Here is a 16,280-nt window from a genome sequence, read left to right on the forward strand (position 1 = left end):
CACATTTGGAGGAAACCTGGCACCATCCCTACAGTGAAGCATGGTGGTGGCAGCATCATGCTGTGGGGATGTTTTTCAGCGGCAGGAACTGGGAGACTAGTCAGGATAAAGGGAAAGATGACTGCAGCAATGTACAGAGACATCCTGGATGAAAACCTGCTCCAGAGCGCTCTTGACCTCAGACTGGGGCGACGGTTCATCTTTCAGCAGGACAACGACCCTAAGCACACAGCCAAGATATCAAAGGAGTGGCTTCAGGACAACTCTGTGAATGTCCTTGAGTGGCCCAGCCAGAGCCCAGACTTGAATCCGATTGAACATCTCTGGAGAGATCTTAAAATGGCTGTGCACCGATGCTTCTCATCCAACCTGATGGAGCTTGAGAGGTGCTGCAAAGAGGAATGGGCCAAACTGGCCAAGGATAGGTGTGCCAAGCTTGCGGCATCATATTCAACAAGACTTGAGGCTGGAATTGCTGCCAAAGGGGCATCGACAAAGTATTGAGCAAAGGCTGTGAATACTTATGGACATGGGATTTCTCAGTTTTTTTATTTTTAATAAATTTGCAAAAACCTCAAGTAAACTTTTTTCATGTTGTCATTATGGGGTGTTGTGTGAAGAATTCTGAGGAAATAATTGAATTGAATCCATTTTGGAATAAGGCTGTAACATAACAAAAGGTGGAAAAAGTGATGCGCTGTGAATACTTTCCGGATGCACTGTACTAGAGGGTAGCATCCTTGGGATTCAGGACCCCTTCAGATACTCACAGGGCGTCATGGGAATTGGAGTTCTGGAACACCGCTGTGTTGGGTTCAGGAGGTACCAACAGGGGACACTGTAGGGAGGTATGATCCCTACTTTGTGGGACTCCTGCCTAACCCAGAAGTGCTTCCTTCGGACCATGTCCTAGCTTCGGAAGTACTGCCAGGTCAAAAATAAAAGGAGCTGCATCATCTTAACCGGGCAGTCAGAGAAGGAATAAGGTGGACGAGGCATAACGGGATGAGTATGAAGAAAGAGAATAGTTTTTCTGGGCTGTTTACTTTGATCATTCTTATTTAATCTGTGAATATAATGTTTATTAATTAATAGGGACTACATTATATTTGAACCTGTGACTGATTTGGGTGTGATTGTATCTGGAGTTTGGGGCTCAGTGACAACCTCAACTGCTTTCAAGTTCTATTAATGATTTTTCTTAACATTTATAAAGTCACGTATAATTGCTATTGTCCTTTTATATTCCTCTTAAATGCACAGTCATAGGAGTTGAGCAACTAAGCATTTCATTCCATGATGTACTGTGTGTTTAATTCTCATGTGACAAATACAATTTGATTTGACTTGCGTTCATTTAGATTGGCATCCCAGTCACAATCTGGCTCTCTGACTTTCTGTGGTTGTGGTGATGGATGAAGTGAGTGCAGTAGACAGATGGATTTCCTCACATGACTCCTCTGTCTTGTCCAATGAGGGTCCTTTAGTCAGTCCCCTGATGCCCTCATCAGCTCTGCTGGCATCCTTCTGCATCGACTGCATGGGCAGAGATGACGTTTGTGAAAATGTCACCAAGTAGCGGCCAGTCACCACTACAGTGGTAAACGCCTGTGTGTAAAGCGATAAGCCATCAGTTTATGAAAGCCGGCCTTTACGACACCTTTGGGTGTCTATTTAAGAGCAGGACTTATCACTCATCACGTTTTCTTCTTTTATTACAACTGCAAGAAATGAAAACAAAACTTTCTTTAAACTTTGACAGTTTGCCAAATAGACATTACAGTAGGCTTTAAAAGAAATTCAGAATAAACAAACAGACATCACGATGGGCGTTGAGAAGCTGCACTTTACTTTAAAGGTAATATTTAACCACAAAAAGTAAAAAGACACACAAAGAAAAACCAATAAGAAATATAAAGAGTCTTGGGTCAATTTATTTATTTTGCTGCTCTACACTACATAAAAAAGAATGATAGTGGATGACAAGGCAAATAATACAACTCATTTAATGTGAGCACTGATTTAGCAATACCTTGGCACAGTGGCACCGCCTTGCAATGTGCAGACAGCAGTTCACTTCCACTCCGTGATGCCCTCGTCTGGAGTTTGCTTGTCCTCTTTGTGCTTCAAAGGCTCAGGCTGTCAGGCAGGTCAAAGTGACTCTCCTTCTATCCAAAACAAAAATACCTGTAAGTGGATTTGAAAAGTGTAAAGATGGAAGGTCCATCCATCCATCCATCCATCCTCTCCCGCTTATCCGAGGTCGGGTTGCGGGGGCAGCAGCTTGAGCAGAGATGCCCAGACTTCCCTCTCCCCGGCCACTTCTTCTAGCTCTTCCGGGAGAATCCCAAGGCGTTCCCAGGCCAGCCGGGAGACATAGTCCCTTCAACGTGTCCTGGGTCTTCCCCGGGGCCTCCTCCCGGTTGGACGTGCCCGGAACACCTCACCAGGGAGGCGTCCAGGAGGCATCCTGATCAGATGCCCGAGCCACCTCATCTGACTCCTCTCGATGCGGAGGAGCAGCGGCTCTACTCTGAGCTTCTCACCTTATCTTTAAGGGAAAGCCCAGACACCCTGCGGAGGAAACTCATTTCAGCTGCTTGTATTCGCGATCTCGTTCTTTCGGTCACTACCCATAGCTCATGACCATAGGTGACGGTAGGAACATAGATCGACCGGTAAATTGAGAGCTTTGCCTTATGGCTCCGCTCCTTTTTCACCACGACAGACCGATGCAGAGCCCTCATTACTGCGGATGCCGCACCGATCCGCCTGTCGATCTCACGCTCCATTTTTCCCTCACTCGTGAACAAGACCCCGAGATACTTGAACTCTTCCACTTGAGGCAGGATCTCGCTCCCAACCCTGAGAGGGCACTCCACCCTTTCCGGCTGAGGACCATGGTCTCGGATTTGGAGGTGCTGATTCCCATCCCAGCTGCTTCACACTCAGCTGCGAACCGATCCAGAGAGAGCTGAAGATCACGGCCTGATGAAGCAAACAGGACAACATCATCTGCAAAAAGCAGTGACCCAATCCTGAGTCCACCAAACCGGACCCCCTCAACACCCTGGCTGTGCCTAGAAATTTTGTCCATAAAAGTTATGAACAGAATCGGTGACAATGGGCAGCCCTGGCGGAGTCCAACTCTCACTGGAAACGGGTGTGACTTACTGCCGGCAATGCGGACCAAGCTCTGACACCGGTTGTACATGGACCAAACAGCCCTTATCAGGGGGTCCGGTACTCCATACTCCCGGAGTACCCCCCACAGGATTCCCCGAGGGACACGGTCGAATGCCTTTTCCAAGTCCACAAAACACATGTAGACTGGTTTGGCGAACTCCCATGCACCCTCCAGGACCCTGCTAAGGGTATAGAGCTGGTTCACTGTTCCGCAACCAGGACGAAAACCACACTGTTCCTCCTGAATCCGAGGTTCGACTAACCGACGGACCCTCCTCTCCAGAACCCCCGAATAGACTTTTCCAGGGAGGCTGAGGAGTGTGATCCCTCTGTAGTTGGAACACACCCTCTGGTCCCCCTTCTTAAAGAGGGGGACCACCACCCCGGTCTGCCAATCCAGAGGCACTGTCCCTGATGTCCATGTGATGTTGCAGAGATGTGTCAACCAAGACAGCCCTACAACATCCACAGCCTTTAGGAACTCCGGGCGTATCTCATCCACCCCAGGGCCTTGCCACCAAGGAGTTTTTTGACCACCTCGGTGACCTCAGTCCCAGAGATGGGGGAGCCCACCTTCGAGTCCCCAGGCTCTGCTTCCTCATTGGAAGGCATGTTAGTGGGATTGAGGAGGTCTTCGAAGTACTCCCCCCACCGACCCACAACGTCCCGAGTCGAGGTCAGCAGCGCACTATCCCCACCATATACAGTGTTGACACTGCACTGCTTCCCCTTCCTGAGACGCCGGACGGTGGACCAGAATCTCCTCGAAGCCGTCCGAAAGTCGTTCTCCGTGGCCTCCCCAAACTCCTCCCATGCACAAGTTTTTGCCTCAGCAACCACCAAAGCCGCATTCCGCTTGGCCTGCCGGTACCTATCAGCTGCCTCCAGAGTCCCACAGGACAAAAGGGACCGGTAGGACTCCTTCTTCAGCTTGACGGCATCCTTCACCGCCGGTGTCCACCAACGGGTTTGGGATTGCCGCCATGACAGGCACCGACCACCTTACGGCCACAGCTCCGGTCAGCCGCCTCAACAATAGAGGCACGGAACATGGCCCATTCGGACTCAATGTCCCCCACCTCCCTCGGGACATGGTCAAAGTTCTGCCAGAGGTGGGAGTTGAAGGTTCAGATCAGGGGGGCCATTCCTCCCAATCACGCCCTTCCAGGTCTCACTGTCATTGCCCACGTGAGCATTGAAGTCTCCCAGCAGAATGAGGGAGTCCCCAGAAGGTATGCCCTCTAGCACCCCCTCCAGGGACTCCAAAAAGGGTGGGTACTCCGAACTGCTGTTCGGTGCATACACACAAACAACAGTTAGGACCCATCCCCCCACCCGAAGGCGAAGGGAGGCTACCCTCTCGTCTACTGGGGTAAACCCCAATGTACAGGCTCCAAGTCGGGGGGCAATAAGTATACCCACACCCGCTCGGCACCTCTCACCGGGGGCAACTCCAGAGTGGTACAGAGTCCAATGAAGGAATAAAGATGGAAGGTTCATCTGCTAATTCATGAGAAAAGGTCACCAGGCAGTGCCACTGCTTCACACATCCAGAATCCTGGCTTTAAACTGTGTGCCCGGTGGTGTGTGTGCAGTTGGCATGTTATGCTATTCCAGTTGTCCGCCTACATCCACAAAGATGTACAACCTGGGCTAATCTGCAGTTCCTGTTTAACTGTGAGAATGGAGAGGTGGGTGTTTGTTTGTGCCCACCACTGGCCTGGCACCCTACAGGCAACCCTGAATTGGACTTGAGACTGACAGGAGCAAATGGATAACACACAACAAACAAGGGGCGTAAAAATTCAAAACCATATCTTGAAGTGACTCTCTTTTGCAGGATGAGTGAGGCCATGGCCCAGATGCTCCTCCGGACTACGAGGAGGCAGCTGCCCTGGTTGGTATGGGGACCACGGGAACAGAGCATGGAAGCTCAATCCTATAGGGGCCCGTGGTCACTGCCAGGGGGCGCCCGAATGCCTGAAGAGCCCTGGACATCAGCACTTCCGCCACACCCGGAGGTGCCGGCAGAAGGAATACCAGGGACACCCGGACTGCTTCCGGGTGCTCAGCCGGCGGAAGTTCATCAGGAGGCACCTGGAGCACGTCCGGATGAACATAAAAGGGGCCGCCTCCCTCCATTCGATGGCTGGAGTTGGGTGGAAGAGGACAGAGCTCAGAGGAGAGGAGTGTAGGCAGTCAGAAGAAAAGACATTGTGGAAAGACGCCAGGACTTGAGGGTGATTTGGTGCAGGGGCACTGGGTTGTGTGCGGGACAGTGTAAATATGAATAAACGTGTGCTTGGGTGTAAACTATTGGTGTCTGCCTGTCTGTGTCTGGGCCATATCCCACAAGGTTAAGGAAGCTGTGCAAACCTGGATTCAGGAGCAGCCAAAAAGCTTCTTCTCCCAAGGAAGGAAGAAGTTAGTGAAATGATATAAAGAAGTGCATGAGCCTGCACGGAGATGATGTGGAGAAATGTGTGGATGAGAGAAGAATTATTATTATTATTAATTAATTAATGAATTATTAAGTCTCAAGCAAAGGAATGCTGGGGTGACAAATCAGTCGTCCCTGTTTATTTCTTCCAAAAAATAACAGAAATACAGGCACTCCCATATAAATAACGACAAATTAGCCGCAGTCGGTCTTGAGTCCAAGTTCAGGTTGCACGATCATTGTCGTGCTCGGCTCACAGAGAGACACCAGCTCGTGATAGAACTCAGAAAACACTGGAAGGGGCAGAGTCAGGTGTCTTCTGGGGCCATCTTCTCCATGCTACTGGAGGGAAAGGAGAGGAGATTGTTAACAAAAGTGCCCCCCTCTCACCCCAAGGTGGTACTGAATACTTTTGAGGAGCCCTGATGCAGAGATGCACTTGTGTGATGTGGACGCTGAAGTTGATAACAACGAGAGACAAAAACACCAATTTAAAATAAAAAGCAATTTCATTATTCTTTATTCTTGGTGAGTTAAAGAGACTGCTGCCCCACCCCATGCCTCCAAAGAGACTGGAGCCCCCCAACCTCAGCTCAGTGCCACTGGCTGGTCAAAACAGACCAATCCAGAAAAATCCTCTCTTATGTTACCTAGCTTATTCATTAGCCAAAGAAAAAAAATGACAGTTCATTTTGAGGTCATACATACAGTAGATTGCTGTAAGTTACGGGATCCATCCTGATTTATTACATGCAGGAGTATACCAGAATAAAGAGCCACCAGGCACTCGCATTCCTAAAAATACGCTTTTATCAGTTCACACACACAAGACCAGTTTAAAGCAGCTTCTATAGTTCAGTACCTTAGTTACAAAGAAATCCATCCATCCATTTTCCAACCCACTGAATCCGAACACAGGATCACATGGGTCTGCTGGAGCCAATCCCAGCCAACGCAGGGCACAAGGCAGGAACCAATCCCAGGCAGGATACACACAAACACACACTAGGGCCAATTTAGAATCGCCAATCCACCTAACCTGCATGTCTTTGGACTCTGGGAGGAAACCAACGCAGACACGGGGAGAACATGCAAACTCCACACAGGGAGGACCCAGGAAGCGAACCCAGGTAACCAGATCTCCCAACTGCAAGGCAGCAGCGCTACCGTGCCGCCCATTACAAAGAAATGACATTCTTATAGCTTTAATATCTTCATTAGATTTTGTCTGATTCGGTTAATAAATCCTTATTTCTTAATCCATAAGGGACATGTTTCTTATAGTTTTAAACAAGGATTCAGAAACTATCACATTGATTTGTAATATCACAGGGTGTTCTGTTCGTATAAAGAGGTCAACATTTTCTCATAAAAGAATGCATGTTAGTCCCTTAAACTGTGCACAAGCTTAATTCTTTTTCTACCTAAATGAAGAACAAATTCATATAGAAGTAAAAATCATATAGCTCTCTGCAGCATGATTAATACAAAATACAGTCCTTGAGTTAAATACTTATAATCATTACAGTTAATAATGTTTTTTCTTCCTCAGTGACACAGTGATGTTTATCCGCTCACAGTCACCACTATTAACAGGTAAGTTGCCTTTACTTTTCGAGTCTCCCTGGGATATTTGCATAAGGCAAAGCCCCCTTTGCAGAAACACTGCAATTTCTTCCTTATAACCCAACATATCTTTGCACTGTGAGAAAAATTAAATTCCATGATGGTTAACAAAATAAATTTTCAGTGTGTTCTGAAAGTTTCTTGTGGTTATGGAAGCAAATTTATAAAGAGTTCTCTTTAAAGTACTGGCAAAACTGTTGCACACCATATATCAGAGAAGCAAGGCTTCCTTCTTCACTGCACATCATGAACAGCATTCTGTAAACATTTGGATTACATCCAATGATTCAAATAACTCTCTGTTGACATTTTTTGTGTATTTTACTATAGTGAAGTTGTAGCAGTGCTACTATTAGTTAGAACTGCATCTCCCAGCAGTCCCTGCAGGGGCTGTTGGGGTCAAAGGTGGTCAGAGGGGTTTAAAAGGAGGGCAGGTGGCTGAAGGAAAAGAAGTGTGTTTTTTGTTATAGTATTTTGTGTTTCGTTACCTGTTGGACTGCCTTCTGTTAAGCCATATTTAATCGCTGTGTCCTGGATTGTATTCATTGTTGGGGTCTGGATCGTCTGTCTACCTGTGTGCTGAGGACTGTTTGTGGATTCACGGCTTCCCCGCAAGTAAAGGAGCGCTCCTGAACCATCCATCTGTCTTCACCCTTACAGTGTCTATCGGTAGGACTGTTTTTCATTCCCTTACAACATACAGATCTCTGGACTTGCTCTCGTCATTTCTCATTACGTCCGGTGTGGTATTCCATGGACTTTGCTGTGTGGTGTTTGTGTTCATATGTTTATTGTAATATCACCATAGGGGTACAGGGGTGGTATTATTTATATTATTTAATTGCATTACATTCTTTAATTGTTGTTGTTCCCCACTTTGCTTCGTTTTGTCTCTGTTTTTGAGTGTGTGCGGGCGGGCCAAGACTGGGAACGTCCCTGGGATCCTCTATAAAAAATAAATAAATCACCTTGACGGTATGAATCTTAGCGGCACCTGACCGCTACAAAGTGTTGAAAGAATCTGATACAGATAACAGGACTCTGTATTGTAGAGATATTAAATATTACAACCAGTGGCCTATCTGCATTTTTGGTGGCCATGAAACTTGAAGTGTTATGGAGGCCTCTTCACAACCAGCAACAAGGTCTGGGTAACCACTGACATCTTCTTCATTGGGGTTGTTCCACGTCAAATCACAGCAATTTAAAAAAAAAAAATTGTGACCACTACATCTCAAATTTTGATTAAAATGGTTATACTGGATGTCACTGGTGTGAAAAAAAAATGTCCTATTCCTTTAAGTTTTTGACTTATACGGGGTGAAAATCAAAGTTGCTTCTGGTACCTCTCTGGGATTAGGGGGCCCTTAAGCTTAAGCTTTGTGATTTTCATAGTAGATCCACCCCTGATTACATCATACTATTTAGAATGAATTGATTTGATTGGTCACAGATGTAAAGCAGTTTTATTTTATATTATTGAATGCAAGGTGTGGTCGCCCAGGGGAATGATGGGTTGAAAGATAACAAAAATGTTGGGGCGTCAACCCGGCCATCACCATTTACTTCCTAACAGTTCCACAAAAGTTGCACGCGAGGGTGCTGTAACAAACAACTGCCGCTCTATACAACTAAATCACTGCCGCTCAAGGCTTCTCTGATCACTTCAGTTGAAGTTTGAAGGAGCTCCATCTCCTCAGGCTTCCAGTCAATAAGTGGCACCTCCTTCCAGGTTGCTGGGCTTTTATGGTTTTGGGACTGGAAGGGGCGGAGTCACTTGGTGGTTTCTTGGCACCATGGAGAGAAAGGAAGATGACGTAATAATAAAAAATAATAATAATTCATTAATATAGCACTTTTCTCAGTACTCAAAGCGCTTTCCACACAGGGAGGAACCGGGAAGCGAACCCACAATCTTCTACAGTCTCCCTACTGCAAAGCAGCAGCACTACCACTGCACCACCTGGTTAGCAGCAGTGGCCCCTCTCAGTCTGGAGGAACCCAGAGAGTGACCCTCTGACGCGCATGTGTGATAAAGGGTGGAATTGTATTCCATACACCATCCACTGGTCTCTGCTCCTTATGGATTTTTTGATGGTTTAATGAATGGCAGCTCAGCTCCCAGTCATTCAACCACTAAAGTTTTTACTGAGCACAAACCGTAAATCGTGTTGCCGCGCAGGAAAGGTGAAAATGAGGCAAAACAAAACAAAAAAAGCCAAGTGCAATTTTGAGAAAAATAAGCCAGATAAGATAGATAGATAGATAGATAGATAGATAGATAGATAGATAGATAGATAGATAGATAGATAGATAGATAGATAGATAGATAGATAGATAGATAGATACTTTATTAATCCCAATGGGAAATTCACATTCTCCAGCAGCAGCATACTGATACAATAAATAATATTAAATTAAAGAATGATAACAATGCAGGTGAAAAAACAGACAATAACTATGTATAATGTTAAATGTTAACGTTTACACCCCCGGGTGGAATTGAAGAGTCGCATAGTTTGGGGGAGGAACGATCTCCTCAATCTGTCAGTGGAGCAGGACAGTGACAGCAGTCTGTCGCTGAAGCTGCTCTTCTGTCTGGAGATGATACTATTAAGTAGATGCAGTGGATTCTCCATAATTGACAGGAGTCGGCTCAGCGCCCTTCGCTCTGCCACAGATGTTAAACTGTCCAACTCCATGCCAACAATAGAGCCTGCCTTCCTCACCAGTTTGTCCAGGCGTGAGGCATCTTTCCTCTTAATGCTGCCTCCCCAGCACACCACCGAGTAGAAGAGGGCGCTCACCACAACTGTCTGATAGAACATCTTCTGCATCTTATTGCAGATGTTGAAGGACGCCAGCCTTCTAAGGAAGTATAGTCGGCTCTGTCCTTTCTTGCACAGCGCATCAGTATTGGCAGTCCAGTCTAATTTATCATCCAGCTGCACTCCCAGATATTTATAGGTCTGCACCATCTGCACACAGTCACCTCTGATGATCACGGGGTCTATGAGGGGTCTGGGCCTCCTAAAATCCACCACCAACTCCTTGGTTTTGCTGGTGTTCAGGTGTAGGTGGTTTGAGTCGCACCATTTAACAAAGTCATTGATTAGGTCCCTATACTCATCCTCCTGCCCACTCCTGATGCAGCCCACGATAGCAGTGTCATCAGCAAACTTTTGCACGTGGCAGGACTCCGAGTTGTATTGGAAGTCCGATGTATATAGGCTGAACAGGATCGGAGAAAGTTCAGTCCCTTGTGGCGCTCCTGTGTTGCTGACCACAATGTCAGACGTGCAGTTCCCAAGACGCACATACTGAGGTCTGTCTTTAAGATAGTCCACAATCCATGCCACTAGGTATGAATCTACTCCCATCTCTGTCAGCTTGTCCCTAAGGAGCAGAGGTTGGATTGTGTTGAAGGCGCTAGAGAAGTCTAGAAACATAATTCTTACAGCACCACTGCCTCTGTCCAAGTGAGAGAGGGATCGGTGTAGCATATAGATGATGGCATCCTCCACTCCCACCTTCTCCTGATATGCAAACTGCAGAGGGTCAAGGACGTGTTGAACCTGTGGCCTAAGGTGGTGAAGCAGCAGCCTCTCCGTGGTCTTCATCACATGTGATGTCAGAGCAACAGGCCGAAAATCATTCAGCTCACTAGGACGTGATACCTTTGGGACTGGGGTGATGCAAGATGTTTTCCAAAGCCTCGGGACTCTCTCCTGTTCCAGGCTCAGGTTGAAGATGCGCTGTAGAGGACCCCCCAGCTCCGATGCACAGACCTTCAGCAGTTGTGGCGATACTCCATCTGGACCCGCTGCTTTGCTGGGACGAAGTCTCCTCAGCTCTCTGCTCACCTGCGCTGTTGTAATTATGGGTGGGGATGTCTCTCCTATGCTGGTATCAGCAGAAGGATGTGTGGAGGGTGCAGTACTCCAAGATAAGAGTGAGAGTGGGTTAGGGTGGTCAAACCTGTTAAAGAAGTTGTTCATTTGGTTTGCTCTCTTCATGTCTCTCTCGATGGTGGTACCCCACTTCGAGCTGCAGCCAGTGATGATCTTCATCCCATCCCACACTTCCTTCATGCTGTTATTCTGCAACTTCTGATAAGCAATGCTACAGAGGTGTTAATGCAGACCACTTGGTCAGAGACGCCAAACATCCGGCATGAGGTCAGACATGTCACGAGTGCAGTGGGAAAGATCATTTCTCAAAGGACAAAGAGTTCCAAAAACATCAAACTGTTGATACTGTGGAGAGACAAACAGAATTTGAATTTGTGGTTACTGAAAAAGGACAGGACAGAAAGATGGAAAGTTTGCTCAGGTGGAGTAGAACTTCAAATGCTTATTGACTCTGGTACCACCTGTATTATCATTGAAGAAAAAAACAAACACCTCTGAACAAATGAATGGGCGCACATTGAACGTCACTCGTACATTCCAAATGTGGAGAAAACATTGTTTACTTATTCATCTAAGGAGCCATTACTTGTGAAAAGGAGCTTGGAATCACAAAGTCAACACAAGGGATCGCACGGAATATGCAGAGTTTGTGGTTATCGACGGGAACAAAGAACCACTCTGAGACCAAGTTTAGGGTGTTCAGACTAGGCACAGATATCACAGCTTAATGGATCTCAAACAGGCTCTCCAGCTCCTATCCTGGAGTACCCAAGGTGTGGAGAAGTTGAAAACGAAGCACATGCGTTTACACATTAGTTATAATGTCAGGCAAATACCATTTAATTTGAGAGAAACTGTCGGAAATAAAATGAAAGACTTGATAGATTTGGACATCTTTGAACCAGGTAATGGTCCTACCTACCTAAAATTAAAGGAACACTTTGAAAACACATCAGATCTCAATGGGATCCTGCTGGCCATTTCTACTGCTATGGACTGATATGGTGATGTGTGAGGAAGGAAAGGATGGAAATGAAAATGATGAACCTACAGAGGACTGAATTCAAAGACACCCTGAAAATCAAAGGGAAACATGATGTGGCAGGCTGGCGAGTCCATTTGGCCAACTCCAAATTGTACTCAGTAGTTTGTATGCCCCCCCAAATGCTTGTATGCATGCCTGATAATGTCCTAATGAGATTACAGATGGTGTTCTCTGGGATCTCCTCCCAGATCTAGACCTTGGCATCACTGAGCTCTTGGACAGTCTGAGACGTCAGATGGACCGAAACATAATGTCCCACCCAGAGGTGTCCTATTGGATTGAGGTCAGGTGAGTGAGCGTGGGGGCCAGTCAATGGTATCAATTCCTTCATCCTCTCGCCACATGTTGCACACCAGGAGGAATCAGCATATGGTCTGACAATGGGTCCAAGGATTTCATCCCGATACCTAATGGCAGTCCTGTTGTGTTGTTGTCTAGCCTGTAGAGGTCTGTGTGTCCCTCCATGGATATGCCTCCCCGGACTGATCATCACTGACCCACCACCAAACCCGTCATGCTGAACGATGTTACAGTCAGCATAACATTCTCCACGTCTTCTCCAGACCCTTTCACATCAGTCACGTGCTCAGGGTGAACCTGCTCTCATCTGTGAAAAGCACAGGGTGTAAATTCTGGTATTCTATGGCAAATGCCAATCAAGCTCCACAGTGCTCACTAGAGGACGTTGGGCCCTCAGGCCACCTCATGAAGTTTGTTTCTGATTGTTTACTCAGAGACATTCATACCAGTGGCCAGCCTGCCTGCTGGAGGTCATTCTGTAGGCTCGGGTAGTGCTCATCCTGTTCCTTCTTTGCACAAAGGAGCAGATACTGGTGGGTCCTGCTGATGGGTTAAGGACCTTCTACGAGGGGCACTGTCCAGCTCTCCTAGAGTAACTGCCTGTTGGTTTCCTGGAATTTCCTCCATGCCCTTGAGACTGTGCTGAGAGACACAGAAAACTTTCTGGCAATGACACGTATTGATGTTCCATCCTGGAGAAGTTGGGCTACCTGTGCCAGCTCTGTAGGGTCCAGGTATGGCCTCATGCTACCAGTAGTGACACTGACTGTAGCCAAATGCAAAACGAGTGACAAAACAGATGAGAAGGGAAAAATGTCGATGGCCTCCATCCATCTGTTAAACCATGCATTCCTGTTTTGGGGGTCGTCTCATTGTTGCCCCTGTGATGGACCTGGCCGGGATGCCCCTTCTGTATATGTTCCAGGGGAGCAAGCATGGGTTGCACAGTACCTCCCCCGGACCACTTGTTGGCAGCCCCCCTGAGTGACTGTGGTGCCTCAGATACCCGCAGGACTCCATGGGAGATGGAGTTCTCCATAGCCCTGTTGGGATCCAGAGGCGCTGCAGGGGTTCCTGGGCCCGTCTGGGACATAGTTCAGCCACACCCGGAGGTGAAATCGTAAGCAGGTGGTCAAGCACCTGAAGCACTTCCAGGTGAGCTATAAAAGGAGCCACCACTCCGAGAGCCTGAGTTGGGAGGAGGGAGATAAAACTGCCAAGGAGGAGTGGAGGACTTGAAGAGTTTATTTGTGCTTGTGACTTGTGGTTTTGTGGGACTGTGTTGTGGTTGACGGACACGGGGAAGATGTGGGCCCCCAGCTGAAGAAGGAAAATAAATTCTTTTGGTTTATTTTAACGTGCCTCCGTTGTCAGTCTGTGTCAGGTCGGGCACATATATGTTAATTTCATTAACACCAAAGCAGCTGAAACTGATTAACAAGCCCCTCTGCTACCTATCTGACCAGATCAATAGCCCACAAGTTTCATTGACCTGATACTATACTTTGATTAAAAAGTGTTCCTTTCATTTTTTGAGCAGTATATTAACAGTTTTGAAAGGTGGCACCAGTGCTTGTGGCCAACCAATCAGCATGATTCATTGCTCAAGCCCCACCCATTCCTTGTTGAATGAAAAGTACCCAGAAGTAGGAACTACAGAAAGTACCGGGAACTCTAAATGCCCAGGTTCCTGTGGTGGGAATACTACTAAAGCTCCTGAGTTTGAAAGAAGACCCTGGTTCCTGAAGAAATATTCCCACAGAGGGAAAACACCAACTAACTTCAATTTTCTTATAGTAGACCTTTAGGAAGTTATTGTGCATCCTCTCATAGATAGATAGATAGATAGATAGATAGATAGATAGATAGATAGATAGATAGATAGATAGATAGATAGATACTTTATTAATCCCAATAGGAAATTCACATTCTCCAGCAGCAGCATACTGATACAATAAATAATATTAAATTAAAGAATGATAATAATGCAGGTGAAAAACAGACAATAACTTTGTATAATGTTAAATGTTAATGTCCCCCTAAACCCCCCCCCCCCTCCGGGTGGAATTAAAGAGTCGCATAGTTTGGGGGACGAACGATCTCCTCAATCTGTCAGTGGAGCAGGACGGTGACAGCAGTCTGTCGCTGAAGCTGCTCCTCTGTCTGGAGATGATTCTGTTTAGTGGATGCAGTGGATTCTTCATAATTGATAGGAGTCTGCTCAGCGCCCTTCGCTCTGCCACAGATGTTAAACTGTCCAGCTCCATGCCAACAATAGAGCCTGCCTTCCTCACCAGTTTGTCCAGGCGTGAGGTGTCCCTCTTCTTTATGCTGCCTCCCTAGCACACCACTGCGTAGAAGAGGGCGCTCGCCACAACCATCTAATAGAACATCTGCAGCATCTTATTGCAGATGTTGAAGGACGCCAGCCTTCTAAGGAAGTATAGTCGGCTCTGTCCTTTCTTACACAGAGCATCAGTATTGGCAGTCCAGTCCAATTTATCATCCAGCTGCACTCCCAGATATTTATAGGTCTGCACCATCTGCACACAGTCACCTCTGATGATCACTGGGTCTATGAGGGGTCTGGGCCTCCTAAAATCCACCACCAGCTCCTTGGTTTTGCTGGTGTTCAGTTGTAGGTGGTTTGAGTCGCACCATTTAACAAAGTCATTGATTAGGTCCCTATACTCCTCCTCCAACCCATTCCTGATACAGCCCACGATAGCAGTGTCATCAGCGAACTTTTGCACGTGGCAGGACTCCGAGTTGTATTGGAAGTCCGATGTATATAGGCTGAACAGGACCGGAGAAAGTACAGTCCCTTGTGGCGCTCCTGTGTTGCTGACCACAATGTCAGACGTGCAGTTCCCAAGACACACATACTGAGGTCTGTCTTTAAGATAGTCCACGATCCATGCCACCAGGTATGAATCTAATCCCATCTCTATCATTTACAGTGGCTAAGTATTGGTACAGTTTGTCCATCAAACTGAGACCTTCAGGTTCTCCAGTTACATACAGTTGAGTATCATCTGCCTAACAATTAAAATGAACAGAGTAACTCCTGAAAATATAACCAAGAGCCACAATATTAAGACAAACAAGCAGTGGACTGAGAGTCCCACATTGTGCTATTCCCTATAGCCAATTCCTAAAAAATCATCTCATTTTACCTGAAAATGTCTTCCTGATTTGAATGATTGAAAAGAGGTGCGAGAAAATCCTACTGTTTCTAAATAATGGACCAAAATGTTGTGATCTATGGTGTCAAAGGCTGCTATTAAGTCTAGCAAGATCAGAATGGAAACCTTACTCAAATCTAAGCCTGAGATCATTAAAGACCTCAGCGCTACAATGTGCTCTAAAGCCTGACTGACATTTCTGAAGCGGGTTGGCACCACTATTAGGTCCAGGTGAGCCCAGGCTCACTGGCTTTCTTCACTGGCCCACCCTGTGATTTAGGTTATTTATAAAATTTTGCCAAATCAATATGCGGACAGATGATCCGCTGTGGCAACCCTTAACGGGAGCAGCCAAAAGAAGAAGAAGCCTTTATCCGCCTTTACTTCATGCATGCATTTAAATACACATCTCCCTTGATTAAAATATCATTTGACTGCAAACTTATACAGCAACATCGCCGTTGTTACCTTTAATCACTGAAAAAGCTCATTTAAAGTATTTGGAAAGAGCGTACAGTAAATGGACGGCGGCTATACCAAGTACGTCTGCATAACCAGGTTTGGAAACTAAGATTTACATAAAATTA

General features: G+C 46.5%; 2 protein-coding genes across 3 annotated transcripts in view; one reads left to right on the forward strand and one right to left on the reverse strand.

The window, feature by feature from the left end:
* LOC114660439 (serine protease inhibitor Kazal-type 1-like) overlaps positions 1–16,280 on the reverse strand; it is an 821,621-nt gene that overhangs the window by 184,188 nt on the left and 621,153 nt on the right. The window lies entirely within an intron of this gene.
* The window catches only part of LOC114660438 (serine protease inhibitor Kazal-type 1-like), a 565,538-nt gene continuing 555,268 nt past the window's right edge, over positions 6,011–16,280 (forward strand). Inside the window, exon 1 of the mRNA XM_051934264.1 lies at positions 6,011–6,025. The gene's annotated coding sequence lies outside the window, so the exon portion shown is untranslated. The remainder of the gene's footprint in view (positions 6,026–16,280) is intronic.

This window comes from Erpetoichthys calabaricus, chromosome 11 (assembly GCF_900747795.2).
Source record: "Erpetoichthys calabaricus chromosome 11, fErpCal1.3, whole genome shotgun sequence".
NCBI classification, from domain to species: Eukaryota; Metazoa; Chordata; class Cladistia; order Polypteriformes; family Polypteridae; genus Erpetoichthys; species Erpetoichthys calabaricus.